This window comes from Struthio camelus, chromosome 2 (assembly GCF_040807025.1).
Source record: "Struthio camelus isolate bStrCam1 chromosome 2, bStrCam1.hap1, whole genome shotgun sequence".
In the NCBI taxonomy this organism is placed as follows: domain Eukaryota; kingdom Metazoa; phylum Chordata; class Aves; order Struthioniformes; family Struthionidae; genus Struthio; species Struthio camelus.
This window is the reverse complement of record NC_090943.1, coordinates 87019455-87040206: the sequence shown is the minus strand read 5'-3', so window position 1 is coordinate 87040206 and position 20752 is coordinate 87019455. Positions and strand designations below refer to the sequence as shown.

At 38.0% G+C, this 20752-nt stretch overlaps 1 protein-coding gene across 18 annotated transcripts in view; it reads left to right on the top strand.

Annotated features, from left to right (window-relative positions):
• The window catches only part of CDH12 (cadherin 12), a 646759-nt gene that overhangs the window by 401363 nt on the left and 224644 nt on the right, over positions 1 to 20752 (top strand). For 16 of the 18 annotated variants that reach the window (XM_068931482.1, XM_068931489.1, XM_068931495.1 and 13 more), the window contains one exon: positions 19035 to 19178. The exons of the other annotated variants lie outside the window; for them this stretch is intronic. The gene's annotated coding sequence lies outside the window, so the exon portion shown is untranslated. The remainder of the gene's footprint in view (positions 1 to 19034; positions 19179 to 20752) is intronic. 18 annotated transcript variants of the gene reach the window in all.

The following is a 20752-nucleotide window of genomic DNA, read 5'->3' as shown; positions in this document are numbered from 1 at the left end:
CTGTTCTCTATTTGAATGCCTACATGCCTGCCACTTTTTCAGTGTTATTTAAAATGTTGTGTTGTCATTTCTTGCTGATGCAGAAAGCCACAATACTGAATGATGTAATTCAGGTACTGCTCCTAGGCCATAGTTGGGAGGATCTTCTAATTTAAATTAATCCTCTTCATCCAGCTCCTAGGTTATGCAGTATTTTAACCCTGTGTGATGTGTTTGCTTTATGGATGCCTAAACATGAAGTTCCTTCATTTTCTAATGTTATATATGGCAGTATTAAAAAATATACACTTCCTGGGGAGACTTTTGGCAGTCTTCCTTGCAATATTATTTTTGGTAATTGCTGTATACTTTTGTTGAAAACAAGCATATAGGTATGAAAAACTCTTTTTCAAATCTCAGTTTTAATGAGACCAAAATCTCAAGTCTTTATTATTATCTACCAAAATCCAAATTAAATCAACTGAATTGACTTATTTTGGTTCAGTAAAACGGAGGCATTTGGTAACTCTGAGCTTCTATCTTATTGAGTTACAACTATGGAGAGACTGTTATTCTCTTTTTTATTAGAGCTGATATTTGTAGGAATTGGGGCTTAACTGAGGCAGAAATTTTCATGAAGATGGGGTTTCAGCACCTACTGTTATAAGATTGAATTGTGATTTTCATGTTAACATAAATAAAAGTAAAATCATAAAACAGTTCAAAGTTAAAGCTTATATGTATTTCCATCCTGTATGCTGCACAGTGGACTGTTGTATATTTAACTTCTAGTTTATTGAGACAAAAACTTCTAAGATTATTTAGATGACCCGTAAATCCCGGTTGATAATGTGTGGTTTCAGGGTTTGTTTCTGCTATGTGCCATTAATTTTTGGTTGATTATTTTGATTCTTATTAATTTGTACCATCGTAAACACAGACCCTATTTTTAGTTTCAGAAAGAGTTTCAGGAATGTGGCAGATCTGACACAGTGTTTGCATCCTTCCTTTGTGGCATTGCTCTGACTTTCTATTTAATTATTTATTTTTTTTCAATTTATTGGCATTGTTTATCACATCATTCTGAAATATGGTGTGCATTCATTAGTTGTGAAAGACAGGACTATTTTAATATACGTTTGGGAACAGGAATTTCCTTTTCATAATTTGTAACTTATCTAGGTTTGTCAATACTCCCCAAGTAAGTACAAAAATACAGAGTAAAAAAAAAAAAAGTTTTAGTTGGGGTTATATGCTAAGGCGGTATTAAATATCTGTTAGTTCACACATTACACAGTGACAGATGGGGAGATTAGAGCCAGTGATCAGTATGAGGTGTGTTTGCTTCATTTTTAATTTATACATGATGTCTGAATGTATTTAATACGCTCAGGAAACAAGTAGATTGCAACTGGGAATGGACTTGAGATTATATCCTTAAATTTTAATGGGATGAATTGTGTTTGCACAATGTGCCATTAACATTATAATCACTGTCATAAGAGTGAATTCATGTTGTTCCATATTCTGCTCACATTATAACCTTTTTATTTCCCTATAACCATACTGCATTGGTGGAGTAAACAATAGCACATTGTGTTAATGCCACCTCAATCTCTGTTTAATTTCACTGGCTTCATTTGCCCGATGCCTAGTGCTTACAGTGAAGAGTGTACAGAGATAAAATAGCATATGCATCAGAAGGTCTGACCTTATTTAACTAAATAGGAGTTTAGCTATGGACATCTTTGCAGGTAAAATTGCTTCTGTTATTTCAAGACAGCACAGACACGGAAGGGAAAAATCTTAACTAAAATCAAGCTGTGAACTGTTGCTATCTAGCAATGAATTAATCACCCAGGCTTTGAAACCATTTTTAAAAGAAACTCTAAAAATAATAAAAAAAAAGAAAACACTTTTATTTTAATTTCAGTTTCTTAAACTGTTTTAATTTCAATAGAAATTAAATACAGAATGGAATATCAAACATAAAAAAAATTAAGATTATTAAGTTGGGAAAATGGAGTGTTTTGGAGATTCAGCCACTGTTTTAAAATAAATTTTCAAAAGCATTTTAAACTAGGAGTATGTTTTCTGACAGAAAAGCTCTCATTAATGCATTTATTAAAAGTTTGCACATAATCAGGAATTCCCTGGGATGGCAATATTTACTTTATGAAATGACATAAAAAGTAAAATGGGTTCATTTCAGAAATGGTTACGGTTGAAATAATGACAAGCCGGACATGCCAGTTATTTTCTGTGGCTGCCTCTTCCCATAGCTGGCCTGGATAATCTACTCAGAAACTAAGATACTGACAAGGTACTCTTTTACTGGCTCGTCCCCTGACTTCTCTACCTTGCCCTGCCCATCATTCTCAACACTGGCATATTGAAGAAACATGCCTTGTGCCTCAGTTGTTTCACACAGATGCTCTGCATTGTTTCTCAGTGATATGTCCTTCCTCTATGTATATAATCTAGATTGTGAACAGCAAACAACAGAGTTATAGGCCATCTGGCTACCTAAAGTTAAGGTCCTTGGTCCATGTCTAAAATTGGGTCCGTTCAAATTAGAGTTCTCTGTTTTAGATCAGTTTATGGATGTTCAGAAGGTGTGTGTATCAAGTTATTTTCATTTAAGTATCTATTTTATTTTTATTTGACAGTTGAATTATGTTTATTTGTTTTAACTGACATTAGATTGGCATGCATAACAAATTTTGTTTTATTTCAATATTTTTAAATTAAGTTTTGTTTCAACTGGAAAAATTCTTATCTTTTCATCAGTTTTTGATCAATGAGGAAAATATGGAAAAATATATTTAAAAATAGCTCATTTCAGCACTGTATTTTCAGGGTATATTTGCAGTTTTGTCTGAAAAAATTTCAGAAAATTTGAACTCTGCAATTTTAATTTTCAACAGAATTGCCTTTGAATACAAGGAGTGATACCAAGTTTAAAAGTTCGTATCACAATGCATGTCTCTCTGCTCTATTCTGTTTGCGTAATCCCTTCCTCACACCTTAAAGAAGAAATTTCCTTGGACATGGATAGGGGAGTATGTGTAAAATCAAGGCTACTTGTGGAGAGTATCTTCATGATGGAGAGTGTCTCGGTGTGAGTACGGTCATGGGTATCTGCATGCATTGTAGTGAAGACACCTTTTCATCTTTTAATTGGCTGAATCCCTGTTATTTGACAGGTTTCTGAGGCCGAGTGCAGAGCTGCCATAGTTAATGGAAGTATTTGCTTTGTAGGAGCCCTGTGTGCTTCCCAAAGTGGTGTCTGATTATTGCGATAGAGAGCAGATCTCTCAGAAATTTTTCAGCAAGGAAAGATGCTGCATTCAGGTCTGGCTGCTTTGGTCTGTCAGCAAGACAATATGTATCTAACGGTATTCACCTAATGTTTTCTTGAAAGTGGAACATCTGACTACCAGGATCTTGGGAGAAAATTGCTTTTCACGTAGCGGCCCAGTTCTTTGAAAATTATGACAGTTGCACTATCGATGCTTATACCCAACTGAGGATACAGTGTGATTTCAAAAAAGAACAGAGAACACCCTTACTGTCTACAGGAACAGCTGACGTATATCTCCATCTGATTGACATGAACTTCTAGCCGTGAAAGCACAGTAGCTCTCTATCATGGCTTTTCTCGCTCTTCGAGCAGTTATGAAATGGGCAGCTTTATCCCCTGATGGGATTGCAGTGTTTAAGGGCCTTTTTGTAAAGGGACACAACAACTTGCGATGCACAGCTGGGGGGAGGTGTCTATTCTCTTTCCACTGATTTTAGCCGTCCCTTCCAGTTTACCTCCTGCTACCTCAGATGTATCAGGACTTCTGGGCCAGTTAGAAGCTGAGGTGGTGGGGGCTGAGTGTTAATTCCATGTATTGAAAATGCACCCTATAATGAAAGCATATCTCTGAGAAAACACTTAATAAATAGTAGGATAATATATCTCAGTTACGAAAGTAAAATTTAAGTAGTCTTATTCCTCATCTTCTTCCACTCCTTCCACCAGTTTGGGTGATGGGATGAACAACATCTACGAACAGATCAAAATCTGGGTAAGCCTGCTTTGATAAAACAAAGCAACTCTCTAATGGCTTCCTTTTATTATTTGCTCTTTTACTTAAAAGTTGACTGTTTACTGGATAGATAGCATTAACTGAGTTAAGAAACTTAACACTGAAGTTCATGTATATAAAAGACCTATATTTGTCTAAGTAAATGGCATGCTCTGAGAATTAATTTCTTGATAGTCTGTATCCTTGTTTAGGATAAGGAAGACTACCTATGCTTTGTAATTTTTTTATTTTCTTTACCAGGTGAACTTTAAACTGTAGAGGTGCTGCCTGATCATTGTAATAAAGTGACATGGCATAATATTAGCTCAAAAGACACTGCAGGAATTGATCTAATTGATCAGATAAGCTAGGGAATGCAGCTGTGCAAGCTTGACAAGCAAAAACAAAGAACTTGACTAGAAAATATATTTTCAAAAAATAAATATTTTTTCTGTGTCTTTTACTACAGGAAGCCTGTAACAGGTAATGGTGGGATTCCGCTTACCAAATATTAACTGTCTAAAATATCAGCATCTGATCTTAGCTAATAATCTATGCTCTTTTTATATTCAAAAGCAGAAGAGCTAGGTGCCAGCCAAGAATGCTAAATCACGTTTTGGGAAAGGTGTCAGTGTTCAGGTGGATCAAAACTTCCTGATGTTCCTCTCTCATAATGACTATCAGTAGCCTAAATGACTAGCTTAAACTAGATGATAAATTATGATAGTGCAAACTTAATGAGATAAATCACTCATGAGAGCCTGTGCAGCTTTAATGATACTGCAAAGTATTCAAGAATGTAGCAACATTCTCTCGCTACAATGGGACTTGTAGTGTGAAAATCTATATATTTGCACTGAAGTGGACCTTTGAAACACTTCAGAATACTTTGTTTTTGTTTTGGATGTTGTATACTAACTTTTCTTCTTATGAATAAATCCATATATGCAACATAGGTATTCAGATCTGAGCAAAAAGTTGTTAAGAATTTTCTCATTTTAACACGTACGTGTATTTTAACAATGCCTTTTTCACTTGTTCAAGAGCTGTAATTCAGGAATAATTTGAATAAGTTACGGTTCTGAACATGATTATGACTTTAGGAGTCAGTCTTGGAAATGTCAAGATGAAATTTAGCGAATTCATTGCTATTTTTAGCTCCCATTTACTCAAGTAGAGATATTCTTGTAACGAACTGTATACAAGACCAGGCCCTCAACGTACTGGTCTGCTAATTGCATGCAAATAATCTCACTTCTCTCACTAGAACAACTTTTGCTGAAACTCTAGTGAAACCAATTGTAGTATGTATTCTTTTTTTGGTGGGATGTTTGGAATGAGTCCAGCATTGTTCCTTTGGTCTCAGACTTGTTGTTTGCTTGGTGTGATCTAAACTGTGATTTGACATTGCAAATAATATATCTGAGCAGCTAGCCTGCAGTTGGTTCCTTGTGCCCTGCTATATGGCTACCAGTGCTCAAGCTACTTAGGGCTAACTCAGATGTATCTACAGGAGTTGCAATCGCTCCCAGTCTGTTTGCTTGCGAGGGTAAAATTGTTCATACATTCTGTAACGTGAATATTTGTGTCTGATGTTCTACAAAATGCAAAGCATGAGTCCTGCATTAGAAGATTACTAACCTATCTTACATCCGTACTTATTAAGTGGAAGTGAAGTGATAGGAAATATGAAAAGTTGAGATCAAGGCATAGGAAGAGATAGCATTATGGTACAGATCAGAGAGTACAGATGTCACCACTTGGTTGCTGTAGTTTTCTTGTGTATTTCAAAAAGCTGCCTGGAAGAAGATAGGATTATTTTTATGTGCACAAGAAGGAAGATAATTTACCAACTGAGCAAGCAGAGATACAAAGGATGAAAAGTTGTGGTGAAGGTAGGCATAAACAACGCAAAAGCCCCAAATGCTTGAAAAGAGGCACAAGTGTTTAGAAAGTCCGCTTGCATATTTCACTTATTTTGAGACTAACTGAAAAACAGTTAAAAAACCTGTTGGCAGAATGATACTACATACTTACTTTTAGAGATTGCCAATTGCTGTCACCATTGCCTCTGAATCTCTGTTATGTTAGGTTCATAGTTACATTCAGGTGCAGGATTTTGTACCTAGCTATTATTTCATTATTCTTTGTTTCCCTGTTTTGAAGAAGGTTCTTACAATGATGTCTGTGGATGCATTTTTAATCTCATAGTTCCTTATCATGGGATTTTTTTCCTGATTTAGAAAATCACTGACACAGAGGACAGACACTGTCTTCTATTTTTATTTTCAGATTTTGTTTTTTGACTTCTAGGCTTTGTGTCTCTTTAAATAAAGTAGAATTTTTTCTCTGAAAAAGTAGAATTCACTTTGAGAGTTCACCTCAGCTCAATGATACAGCACAGCAGGTTAATCCATTATTACAACACACTTCTTATGCAGATGCTTACTTAAGTCGTTCTGAGATAGGTATCTTACTATTGTTTACAAGGCAGTAGAGTCTTTTTCTATGAATGTAAGTCTGTATTTAATGATTTTTAAACCAAATTAAAGCAATTTCATCCTGGTGTCATGGTCACGGAGATCAGTATTATTTATTATTAATACTATGTTTTCTTCAAGAAATTAGTATTTTATTATTAATATTCATCATAAATAAATAATTTGTATCTTTTATATCATTAATGACATTGGACAAATATGCTTCGGGTTGATTGCAAATGTGCTGCTCTGCAAATGTCAGTGTGATAGAGAGAGTTTACTTATGCCATTTCGTATAGCTTTAATTAAGCAATAAAAGAAGACATCCAAAATAATTACATACTGTTTCCTGGGTGAAGAATACAAAGCTAAAGCCTATGCAAACATAAAGAGTGCTAGAAAAATAAAAATGACACTTTCCTGCCTAGCTTAGAATAACTTTAAATACTTGAAAATGTTAGCATCAGCAACATTCAGACTGTATTAACAAATTTTAATTAAAGATGAGCTGATACAGTGGTTTACTTGTGGGTCCCAACAACTAAGAATCAGTAAGTACCATGCCCTGATAACCATTCATTTAACTTACAGCACTGAACTGTGTAAGACTATGCAATTTTTGACATAAATTTAGGGCAAGTTTACAAAAATAAATAAACTCTCTCTATATATATATGTATGTGTGTGTGTGTGTATATATATGTATATATATGTATATGTGTATATATATATATATATATATATATATATATTTAAAGAACTTAGTAATTAAGTTTCTATAACCGGTAGTTCTGAGTTCCCTCCTCACTCAGGAGAATTAAACCTGGAGACATGTAAATGAGATCCCTGTCTTCTTCTTAGAGCTGAAAATCCCTATGGCCGTATGGTTCCTTATGTCTGTGTGCCCACAGAACCCCAGCCTGAGCAGCCTGAGGTGTCTAGAGTCCTTCAAAGCAATGCCGGGCTGAAGAACCAAATGGAGCCATGCTTAAGGCAAGTGCAGGGTCCTGCACCTGAGGAGGAATGACCCCATACACCAGTACAAGCTGGAGACCAAATGGCTGCAAAGTAGCAGAGAAGGACTTGGGGGTCCCAGTGGACAAGCTGAGCATGAGCTAGCAGCATGCTATTGTGGCAAAGGTGGCTGGCAGCATCCTTGGCTGTATTAGGAAGATGCTGCCAGCAGGTTGAAGGAAGTGACCCTTCACCTCTGTTCAGCCCTTGTGGGACCACATCCGGAAGGCTGTGTACAGTTTTGGGTTCCCAATACAAGGAAGACAGGTGAGACACTGGTGAGAGTCTGATGAAGAGCCACCAAGATAATCAGAGGGCTGGAGCACACCATGTAGGCAGAAGGACTTGGAGAACTGGGTTTGTTCAGTCTTGAGGAGAGAAGGATAAAAGGAGATCATTTTGCCTATCTATAACCATCTAAGGGGAGTGTGTAGGCAAGACGGACCAGACTCCTCTCAGAATTGCACTGTGAAAGGACAGGAAGCAATGGACGCAAACTGGAACGTGGAAAAAATTGACCAGACATTTGGAAAGGACCGTTCATAGTGAAAACAGTCATACACTGGAACCAACTGCCCAGAGAGGTGATAGGTGTTCGCCTGGATGAGGTCTTGGTCAGCCTGCGCTATGCTGGCCCTGTGTCAGCAACTGGAGAGCACTAGCAGGCTTTACTGCCTCTTGGGGCCTCCCTCTTTTGAGTTACATTTTTCTACTTCTTCCCTAAGTAGTTCTTCTGAAATAAGTGCAGCTGGGACAGACATTTACGATATCAGTTACTCTAATAAGGGCTATTTGTGGAGCAAAGAGCTGAACTTATTCAGGAAGTTCAAACAGCCCCTTTAGAATATTAGATGGGTAGCAGTCATCCTAAAAGTAGCACCCTTGTTAGGATTCAGGAGCTAATCCAAAACTACTTCCCTAGTTCCTATCTGCTGCCTCACAGAGCAGAGTTTTTGCTGTTAGATAACTCAGTCATGCAGTTCATGGATTTAGGTTGGATGTCTCACATCCCCAATCACCATCCTAAATTCCAAGCAATGATATAGCTCTTAAAGTCTTAATGAAAAACGTTCTTGGCAGCAATACCACATAGCAATATTTTCTCAGGTATCCCTAATGTAGAAGTATTTATTTACCTGCAGTCATCTTGCAGATGTAGTTGGTCTGAATTAAAAGTAATTTTCTATCATAAAAATAATAAAAATTGTAAGTAGGATTGTTAAAGGTTTAAAGAGAGGTTATTTGGAAAGCAAAAAGCTAAGATTTAAGAGGTAAGTCTAAATCTGTTCCATACAGTTTGAGCTGAGATCTAGCCTTATTGATAGTAGGCTTTCTATCAGCCTTTCAAGATGCAAAATGAGCCAGGTATAAAAATCCTAACTGAACACTGCAATACATGTCGCTAGTATTGGGCAGTCTTTGTATTTAGTTGATTCAATTTTTAGAATAGATAACCCTACATCGAAACAGATACCCAGTAAATTAGAAGAATTTTCTAGTTTCCTGAGCTTAGTGTGGTGCTCATGATGTCTTTTAAGATTTTGCCTGTATCTAGAAACAGGCAGCATTCAGCTAGGAAAAAAAAAAAAAAAGTGAAAGTGCACAATATATTTTGACAGTTTCTTTTGATCTGTGGATCATTTGGACTATTGAGTGACTGTATAATGCATAGTAGGGCTAGCACTGCCTCCTCTCTGGTAGTGTACTATGTTCCTCACTGGAGTCTTATGATTATTTGTTGAACCATCAGCGTAATTGTCCCATCTGCCTTCATTTTTTTCTAGTTACAAGCATTTTAGCTGTTAGTCCTCTCCCCTTACCCTACTCCCCCTATCCTCAGGCAGGCCACTTGCCCTCTCTGCTATGGTTTTCCATCTGCAAAATGGGAGTGGTAGGAGTTGGTGCGAAGATTAATTAGTGAATTAATATTTGCGAATCACTTGAAAGATGAGAAGCACTAGATAAAGGCTAAGTAGTGTAATTACTATTCTCAGAAGTGCCCTTATGAATAGGGGGAATAAAAGATACAGGGTTTCTACAGACTCTGATTAATAATCAGTATTGATGGCCCTGCAGATAGCTGAACACAAATAAGTTAGCTATGCTTATAAAGGGACAAATTAACATGAATGAATATGTAACATTTACTTAAAATACTATTCATTTAAGAGTTTAAATTTCTCAGCTGCCATTTTTAACAGAATACGTTAATGTTGCACAATTTCACACCAACCACGAATCACAGATTGAATGATAAGAGAAAATGCAACTCTGTGAAGTTGGAAGTGAGGCCTATGCCTTCTGGCTTCAACTTTCTTCTAATCTGATTCCATATATGTGAATGTCTTTTAAACATTACTTACTACTTATTACAAATGCAAATGGAACTGAGAGTAAGTGAGAATAAATATTTTAAGGTAATATCCTACAGTATCAGCATTGTATTGTGATTATAACACCATCTTCTCCCCCTTCTCCAAAAGGGAGGTAATTTCCTCGTGCTATAATTAAACCATCTTTCATTCCTCTATATCCAGAACCAGGGGAAAGAGAGGCTAACAGCCCAAAGTGAGTATGATCACATAATGATAATTCCTGTCCAGAGAAGGTGTAATTATTAACCTGAAGATTTTTTGTTAATGTATTTTATTTGATTCATTTGTCTTCTGTGGTGAGAGAATTCTATTAGGTTTAACCACTAGATGCCAAATTGCGTTATTTAACTAACTATCTTAAAGAATGTTATCTTAAAAAGAGATCAAGGGCAGTTGTGCTTCGTGGAAGCACATGCTCTTCCAACATGCTTCCATAGCAAGCCCATAATAAAGAAACCCTTCCAGCATGCTCTGCACTGGCTTTTGGCAGCAAGCCACAGTGAGGTAAAGTTTAAGGCACTGCTTCTTTATCCCTCTCTGGGGTGTGATGCCCAAGGTTATGTTGCAGGACTACTGCCTCCGCTTCCTTGAGTGAAGGCGGTCCAGCTGAGACAGGGCTTTTGCTTGGGCTGGGGAGAGGTCTTTTCCTAAGCTCCTCCTAGGCTCCATTCTCCTGTCTCCGTCAGTTTCCTGCGGCCTGAAACTCAGTTTCATATTTGTTTTCACAGTCTGATTCAGTGTCTTCTGAACTTTTAAAATGCTAGTATGGATAGATCCCATTGGAAATAATGATTTCAGGATAGAGCAATTAAGAACAGCTTTGCATGTTATCTGCCTTTTCATTCTTCTATCTCTGATGAGCATCCAAGGCAAGCTGTGGGAAACGTGGTAATCACAAAGGCCAATGAGACTGATGTTTTCAAATCACAGGATAGGATCAAAAACAACCCAATGAGAATTAACCTATCATTGCAGAAGGAAGTGATGATTTTCTTCAGAAATATTAGAGACGATAGATAAGCAAACTAATGGGGCACTAACGTGTAACGTGCTGTCTGTAAAGGGAGAGAATGGGAAGGGTTAATGATGCATGTAGCAAAAACAAGAGGAAAACTGTACAGGATTAGGCCCTGCTAATCAGTGTCTGTGTACTGATTGAAAACTTTGTGTTCCTTGGTATCCAAGAATATCGTCTACATACATGAGAAAGTTCAGCCTCTTCACACTATTAAAGCAAACCTAACACATGGCTGTAGTACACTGCTTTAGGGGGTAATGGTCTTGCCATTAGGCATGTGGAGGCCACTACATTACTGACATTGTGCCTGTATTTCCTGAAAGGATCTACAAGTCCTGTCCTGTTCAGCCCAGTGGAAAGAGGTGCTGCCCTCTCCTCTGGTCTGATGGCAACTTGGCATCACGCAGCTTGAGTGCTCCCACAGCGGAGTGCAACCTGAGCACTGACTAGCACTGTCACACATGAAGGGAGAGGGCTGAAACACACTGAGAACTCGGCTGGTTGGCCAGCAGCCTAATTTTTCAGGGCTTGGCCTCAAAATAATGTTGTAGGTGCTTTCTTTTTGTCTTCACTGCTTGCTATGCAGAAGGAAGTTGTCCTGTACAACTGAAGCACTGAGGTCTGTTATCTGAGAGAAAACTGGCTCCACAGCATGTAGAACACGAGAGAAGCAAGAATAAACACCTCTCCAGTCAGGCTTCTTCATAGCATTTCTGCCCTGGACAAAACGGGAGGAGTTTGCGGTACTAAAATAGGATTGGGAGAGGCACTAATAAGGAAAAAGTAACTGGAAAGAGCAGCTTAGAGAAAGAAACAAGGGTTTCATATATCTAGAGAACGGTACATTAAAAATAACTTAATGAGAAAGAAACAGATATTTGAAGAAGAATAAAAAAAATTAAAAGACGACATGACTCTGAAAGGGACAGACTGGAAAAGAGAAGAGAGGCATCCCATAAGGAAGAGCTGACAAGGATAAGAGTTTAAAAAAGGTGAGGGGGAAAAGCTCCCAAACTTAGAAGATTAAAATCTACTCAGAAGAATGCAGGTTAGGTTTGCTCAAAATTTTGTATTTAATTACTGTTTATATTTGTTACTACATTTTTCTGTGCTTTTTCCCAGAAACCAAACAACGTCTGAACAATCTCAGGCAGAGATGTTGTCGTCTCCTAAGATCTGATTTTCCCTAGGTAATATAAAAGCCCTATGATTTCCCCTGAAAAATGGACCGATATGATGGTTTATGACTCTGAAAATGTGGCCCTTAAAGTGTGTTAGATTTATAGTATAGTCTGAGTAAGTAGCAGAGCAGGTTTCAGCTATAAAAATGCCAGGGAGAATCCCAGGACTAAATTGCAGTTCAGTTTTGTCCCCATCAAGGAGACAAGCAAGCCCTCCTTGCTCAGGCAGGCTGGAACATGGGGGCTAATGGATAGGTGTAAGATATTTATGTGGTTTCAAGCAGTATATTGCATCCCTGCACGCTACTTTCTGCACTATCCTCTCTCTCCTGTCCCTGAATGCCAAAGCAAGTGGATGGCAAAAGGGATTTTAGCAGACAGAGATTTTACTGGGAAGTTGTTGTAAATTGTTGCTGAGACAGGCCATACCACAAATCACTGTTCCCTTTACCCGAACAAGAAGGATGTGAGGGAGGAATTGTACTATAGAACAAATGTCTCTGAGTCATTGCATCTCCCACACTGCTCCTGTGCTGCAACTTGCGGGACACTCCTGGCTTCGCTGTTATGCCTGAAGGGAGCAAGTAGCCCCCAGCAGAAAGGAGACCCAGAACAGAAATTAGATGTCACTCCGAACCGTGCCTTTGGTTATACCTGTAGTGCTTTAACTTCTTTTCAGCTGAACCATGTAAGCAGAGTGCTAACGGCTCAGCACAGGTAAACTAACTTGGAGGGATAAAATTCCCCCTATCCTATAGGGTACATTTTGGTCATCCTGGGATCCTCAGCAAGAGATACCAAGCAGGTTGTAAGGAATTTGGTTTGCATGTTTTACCAAAGCTGCCTTTATAATTCATATCTGTAAACGGTACTACAAGCATAAATAATTGCCTTTTCTATTTCTCTCTTTATAATTATTCACAACGAGAATTCACCTTGGTGCTTGAATATGTTCTTCTGTGATACAGGGTATAATGTTTCATCATTCTTTTTTGAGTAGAACTGAAGAAAAGACATAATCAAAATAATGCAGTTGATTTAGAAAACAAAGTTATGTTATTTGGGGAGGGATTCACTCTGGGCGCTGTCAGAGAGGTACTAGCTTCTGCTTTTGTTCACCTCTTCTATCTATTGCTCCTATGCAATCCCACTGTTTCTGGCCTGGAATGTGATACTAAAAGCAATTCTGGCTTTTCCCCTCAGCCAGAACTTACACTTTCTAAGGATTTTCACCACTTTTCCTGCATCAGTTGACCAACAGATTTTCTACATTTACCAATCCTGCAAATTTTACCTTCTGCTCCTGTATTTCTCACAAGGAAATACAATAAATGCAGTGTTAGTACACATATACTTAAACAACTCTCTGTCCCAACACAGAATATTTTCTATCCATATTATGGGTATGTTCTTTAACTTTTACTTCTTTCATCTTCTCCATGTTTGATTTTTTGTTGCCTTTTTCATTTTTTCTTTTTCTCTTCTTGTCAGTCCCTCTTTTCAGTGGCCTTTTCCTTTTTACACCCTTTATTCCTTTTTCACTAGACCCTTTCCTCTTCACCAGATTGGTATGCATCCATCTAAACATTGTCCTTCCACCTTTTCTTTGACTTGTAGCACTGTGCACCTTCTGTACTCATAAGTTCCCTGCTTTTGTGCCAAACAATGGCTAGATCTGTCCTTCCAGCTCTGAACAGTGGAGTTTTTAGTTTCCCCCAGTCTTCCCACTGTTGCTCCACTTTTGGAATGGTCCTGCTGAGGCATTAGGAAGCTCCAAAAGCTGCATTTGTTCTTCTATGCATGTTATGGACCTTTCCTAAAATCTGGGAGTATCATTGCCTCCTAAACTTCTTCAACATTGTGGAGATGACTCTAAATAAATAAAGATTGCTAACATCGAAATGTGTTGGTCTACCACCTTAGCTTAGTAAACATGAGCAATGAAACACAAATAGTACAATGCATAAAATAATTAGAAGTGTCTTAGAGCAATATGTTTTACTGCTTTTCTTATCTTTAGAAGCTTGGCCTAGGTAAAAAGAGTCATACTGATTATTATTCCTAGACTAGGTTTGAGAACAGTGGTCAGTTAAGGAGCTTGGAGCTGTCTGAACACCTAAAGCTACCAGCTGGAAAAGCCTGATGAAATGAGTGGTCTTCCAGAGTGTGGCTAGGTATGCAACTGTTTTCTGTCAACCAAATAACATCGTTAACTTAGTACCATCAACACCCTGTTGAAAAAGGTGGTGAATTTGAGTGCTGAACGTTCAAGCTAACACTCTTCCCCAGATGCAAAAGAGCTTCCTGTGGTGGCTGTACTCAGGGCAGCCAGAAAGTTTGAAAAAAAGTCTATAAAATGAGCCATACCAAAACCAGAAATATTGGAAGATACTGTAGGAATGCTGATCTCTGGAATCCAGTAGAACATATAGTATTCATCAATGACAAGTTGTATTTACCCCAGATCTCACTAATGTATAAATCTGCAGTACAGTTCCACTTAAATCAACACAGCTATGCTGATGTAAGCCAGATGAGAATTTGGAGTTTGAATCTGCTCAGCTTGTGCTTTTGAAATTAATGGGGATGAGACTCAGCCTTTTATTGCTAAAAGGCAGGGCAATTTTCCGGTGCTACTGAGAGCACCTAGTCTGGTTGTCCCCTGGCTGCCATGGAAAAAAAAAAAATTGGTGCCAAAATGCTGAAAATATAATGTTTGTGAAAATGCAAATGGTTCACTTCAAAGAATTTTTATTATCCTTAAGTGATTTATTATTTGTATACTTTTCTCTGGAGAGATGAAGGATAATGATAGTTTTACTCTGTTTCTTCTCTGAATTCTTTTATTCTGCTGGTGTTGCAGTTACCCTAAAATGCTCCCACACCTGATTTTTCCAGAGAAAATGAAGCAGATAACACCTCTTTACTTTAATTACTCATTAAATAAGTGAAGAAACTGTTGAGCAACTGGAGGCTCTCAGTGGGTCTTGTGTAGTGTGATATCTTTTTCATACTATAAAATCTTTTCAACTGTAGAAAGAGGAGAGATCTGTGCATTGAAGCATGGATATACATATGATTGACTTATCATATCTGCATGGTATTATCATAGTGAGTTCCTGAGCATCAGCAGGGTTGAGGCAACTGACTGTAGGTATTATTTTGGCCAGCTGAAAACTTGTTCCTGCACTTTTTTTGCAGATGAAAAGGACATGGAAGGGCAGCACTAAATCTAAATTAATGCACGGTCAAGTATTATGCTGCAGCAGTTTGTGTTTCTGAACTGAAGATGTGCACAAGAAAATGAAGAAACCTTATATTAGTATAGTCTGCTGCTTTTGTATTAGTTTGCTTATTTTGGTATTCAGTCTACTCAAATGTCCAATTTGAGAAATATAGTTTTTTAAAAATATGCTACTCCTTTGTTAAAATGTGTCCCAAAACATCTAAGTTATTTTTTTTATGAGAAATAAGTATCTGATAGCCTTTGGCAATGAAAATACCATGGCTTGTGCAATGATATTGTAAAGGTGTTTCAAACTTCACTAGTAAGGAATATTAGTTGGTACATAATTTTTTTCCCCATAAATTATTATCCTGACCTGTCCGTGAGGTAACATTTTTACTTCTTATTGACAAGCTGTCTTGAAACAAGTAAAATTAAGTTGTATATGCATTTTTAGTCCTGTTGTGACTTTAAAATTGTCTCACATGTACATATTTTTTAATTCTTTCAGTCATGGCTTGTAGCAGTGAATTCAAAAGGTTAATTATGGATTGCATAGAAAAATATTCCTTTTTCTCTCTTATTTTTTGTCAGCTTTTTTAATGTATGTATTAGAATGACGAGTCGACAAGGGTGCGTAATTTTTCTAATCTGTGTGATTAATTATATTAGCTCCTATTAAAGATGTTCTACTTTTCTGATCATTTTTGCTCCCCTTTCTGAATATTCTCAGTCTGTTTGTTTAGATGACTAATCAGAATTGAATGCAAAACTGAAAGTTATGTTTAGGATTGGGACTAGGACCCAGGTCAACCAACCTCCATTCTGTTATTTAGATTTCAGCAGGATTTATGAGTGATTCAAATTATTGCTTCCTCTTGTCAACACTGAATTTAAAATGCCAGTGTCTTGCCCGATTGTCCAAGTGAACAGTAAGTCTCAGTGGGTTCTGCACAAACTTAAATCATGTTGTCACTGCGAATTTTGTCACTTCATGGTTCAATCCCTTTTCTGGATCAGCTATTTTCTTTTCCAGACCTTTACTTGCAGTAAGAAACAATTAAGATAATTCAGTTATGTACTATTAACTTCTAATGAATGTTGACTTTTAAGCACAAAAAAGACTATCAGAACAGTAAGTGCAGAGGAAAATGATTAATATTATAAGACTGGAAGTTTTAATATAAAACGGGATAGAGTCTGACAAAGGGATATTAAGAGGAAGAATGTTCCTGAGGTGGAGCCCTATTAAATTGCAAAACAGTATTTTAAGAAAGGTGCTGAAAATTCCATGGCTGGTGAGAATTGGGACTAAACTGATCAAAACATTAATAAACCTGAAATAGGAAGTTTTCTGCAATGGCAAAGAAATTGTCTAGATGTTCTTAATAAGTTCTCTTTCATATTTAATTTCTTTCATTGTATTTGAAATCATAAATAATACAGCATGTGCCTGTGGATTACCTGTCCCGTAAAGGATGTCACGTCAGAACAAATAAGAGCAGAAGTGTTGGGATGACTTGCTGCCCAGTCTGTGGTACAAATTTATGGTTAAGGGAAGCAACCTCTTTTTCAGTGAGGGCTTGTAGCGGCAAATCACCTCAGTCTTGGCACCTGAAAAGGATTTAGTCAAGCTCAAGAATGCATTTTACATTTTGTATTGACGTGTGTAACAGCCTTCTTATTTGATTAATTATTATTTTGTTATTTTTAGTCCTATGCTAAATGGGAATCCGTGTGATAGGCACTCTGTAAGTCATATTAAAAGATAAGCTATGTTCTAAAAAGTTTGCTGTCTGAATATGAAAGATTGCCAAAGACAATCTTGCTATCTAGATTTTACACGTGAGGAGTCTTTTAATCAGTGGGAAGAGAGAGGCACTTCCCACTTCCAGAGAACGATCATGAAAAATATTAGCTACTGCTGTTAGGGAAAAGCTGCCTGGCTCTTCCCACTGCAGGCAGAGGGAATAGAGGGCACTTAGCTTAGATATAATGCCTGTTTTTCGGATAGACGTAGTTAGGGGGAGAAAGAATTGCATCTTCTATGGCTTGCTAGATGAAATTTGAGCAGGAAACTTTTCAGTTTGTCCTGATAATGCAGGTCACATGATACTTGTTTTATTTTCTGTAACGGCTAGCTTTCTGATGTACATGCCTGCAAAAAATAAGTATGTAATTTATTTCCTCTTTCATTTAACAACTTAGAAATCGCTTTGTTGACTACTCATCCTACGAAAATAAAATGATACTAATTTAGCTGAAAAATGGATACAAATGGACTCTAAGTACATGCAATTAAGAATTTTAGTATATGTTTATGACTATCTTTGTTTCAGCATTAACAGAGGTCAGCTAGCAAATTTTGGAGAACTGACACTAGTAGTATAGGTTCCAAATCTTATCCTTTAGTTGCTATCACAATAAAATTGTTTCCGTTTGCTTTTGGCGCATCAGACCACTGTTACCAAATATGTCACCCTGTAAACTTCTCTCTGTTAGAAGCTGGTATTTCCATGGATAAATCTGAATGGAAAATTCAGTTAGCTAGCTGATGAGCTATCTGTGAAACAAGCAAATAGCAGATGAGGATAGTCATAAAATTTGAGGTACTTTGGCTGGACTCATTTGACTGCATCAGTCTGAATACTTAAAATAAAAAAAAAAAAAAACTAGTTTTTCTAATTAGTTTTACAAAGAACCATTTCCTAGAACCGAAAATGTGCAACAAATATACCTCATTCTACTTTCACTCTGCTTTTTTAATCTAAATTTAAGCTGTAATCTTTAATAGATTTATTTCTTTCAGTATAAGTGAAAGGCAAATTAGGCCCTTTAAAGTCATTCTTTGGATTTTTTTTTTCTTCTCCTCCTGCAAGAGTAAATGAGAATTTGAATTTGAGTCCTTTACTAGTGATTTTTATCTCTACTTTGAAAAGTCCTTTCTGTAATGATGTGACATTCTTTGCCTACGTTTTATTTAGATTACTAAATAAATTTGTTTAATAACTCTAGTCTGTTTGGGTTTTGTTGTTGGGATTTTTTTTTTCTCCTTTTTCTTTCCATGGTGATTGATTGCCATCTGGGGGCTAACATGAGCCCACTAGACTAATACCACTTATTCTGCCCATTAACTTCTATTGTCCCCAGGGCCAGAGGCAAATGTATGAATCCACTTTATCTCTCGGCTTACAGATCATCTCATACAGAGAGTCTTGTATTACCAGACGGCTACATCAGCCTCTAATTGCCCAGCTCTACCCTGCGTTGAACGCTGGTGCACCTTGAGAAACAGCATGCAGAAGCGCGTTTGTTTAAGTCCTCAGATGGTTAACGTTGTGCTTAACCTCCTCACAAATTACAGCCTCAGCTGCAGCACATCCATTAGTGTGGAAGAATGAAGGTTCCCAAGCGGCCCTGGTGCCTTTCCCAATCCCCTCGCGCCCCGCCAATCCTCTCAGTGCTCGCTCTGCGTGTAGGGAGCGCTCAGAGCTAATCAGGTCAATGATCATCTCACGGCTCAGGGGACTTGACAGGAGCCTATCACAGCAGTTACACGATCTTCCAGACCTGAGCACGTTTGCTGAGGATCTCACGCTCAGAAGCGTTGCTTGGGTGCTCCTTCTCTCGCTCCCCAGCAACCCCGGAGGATTTCAGCTCATCTTTCTCTCCCTCTCTCCTTTAGACAGTGAAGAGTTCAACACAAACCATAAAAAGGCAGCACAGCATGCAGCTACCTGGAGGGCGTTGATTGAAACTTAGATTGCCCCCAAATCACTGTTGATTTGACTGATGCTCCAGCTGTACCAGCGAAAAGATTTCAATTAAGGTAAGTGCTGCTTTCTGTGGCTGACTGCATCACGCTGCATTTCTGCATTGAAAGTTCTGCCCGAGTAAACTGGCAGCCTGCACTGCAGCAAGGGAGCCCGCGCCGCGTGCCGGGAGAGGGCTCGGGCGGAAGGCGAGTGTCCCGGCGTGCAGCTCCTGCCTGCAGAAACTGAGATTTTAAACAGGTCTTTGGGAAGGGCTGCAGCTATTTCTGAAACCCTGGCTCTCTGAGTCGTGGAGGGGGAAAAAAAAAAAAACACAGTAGAAATGTGCAGGGGTGTGCGAGGGGAGGAGGCAAGGCAAGCCAAGCGTGCTTTCCCCCTCTGTGCTTGCTGTATTTATTTGAGAAAGCACAGTAACTGGAGAGCAAAAACACATGATGGTAAAACTTAATCCTGAATAAGGAGCTTTGTTCATTGGCAAGTAGAAACTCGGAGACAAAGGGCTTCAAAGTTCCACGAGGTTTGACTGATGCAGAAAAGGATTTTTGAAAGGTGACTTGAGAACATGCATGCAGCTTTCTGGGTTACTGTCAGACTGAGGGCTGTGACTTCTGTGTGCAATGTTATACCTAGCAGCTGATGTGTTTTTGAATAGTTCCTTTTGCAGGATTAGCAGTTCTGTCAGGGGATAAGCGTGAGTCGGGCTGCTGCTGCGATATGAGTGGTCAGAAAATTACATTGGGAGTTGCTGGGGGGGGGAGAAAGTAGTGTTTGATTAAAAAGGAAGAGGATGCATTTTTCATGCGGTGATATGGCAGATCAAAAGAAACAGATTGATGATTGAAGATGCTTATTCCAAAAAAAAAAAAAAAAAAAAAAAAGATAGATGAGAGAGGCTAGCCTTATTCACGTGGTGAATAAGAACAAGCCAGGGATTCTTACGCTGCCTGGAGTTAAGTTAGACAGCCCACTGTATCTAAGGCAAATCCACCCTAAAATGCCTAAAGTGAACTGAATTTGATAGTCTCAGTCAAGTCAACACTCAATATTCATGCTGTCAGGGGACATAATTAATGAGCTAATAAACTACTGAAACTTTTAATACAGTGACGGACCAAATTAAGATCTGTTGTATGAAACATGCCAGTGCTCTTCCTGCTACTTACAAAATTTACAGGTCGTGTTTAAAAATCTGTCATAACTGGGAGAAAATCCTGTGAGATCAATGGAAAGTTAATGGATTTCAAATCTTGCTCTCTTAAACAGATGTATAACTCCTAGGCAATTTATAAAAGTGTGAATTAATTGCACTATTTTTTTGGGGGGGAGGCCAATACTGTTAACTGGTATCAACTTCAGTTCATCTGACTTTAAATATCTATATCCTTTGTTATCAGCAATGTTGTTCGCATAGTTCATAGCACTGTATCTTACGTTAAAAGCTCAGTTACGCAATATGGACTTTTAATCCAGCATCGTTCCCCTCCCCTCCCCTCCCCCCGCCCCCCAAAAAAGCTCAGAGAAATGTTGGTTACCTGCAGGTTTGCTACAATTCCAGTGAGAAATACCAAGTTTTCTTTCTCACAAAAGCACAAACATATGAGAACTGACTTGAGGTTTTGGGGAGAGTACT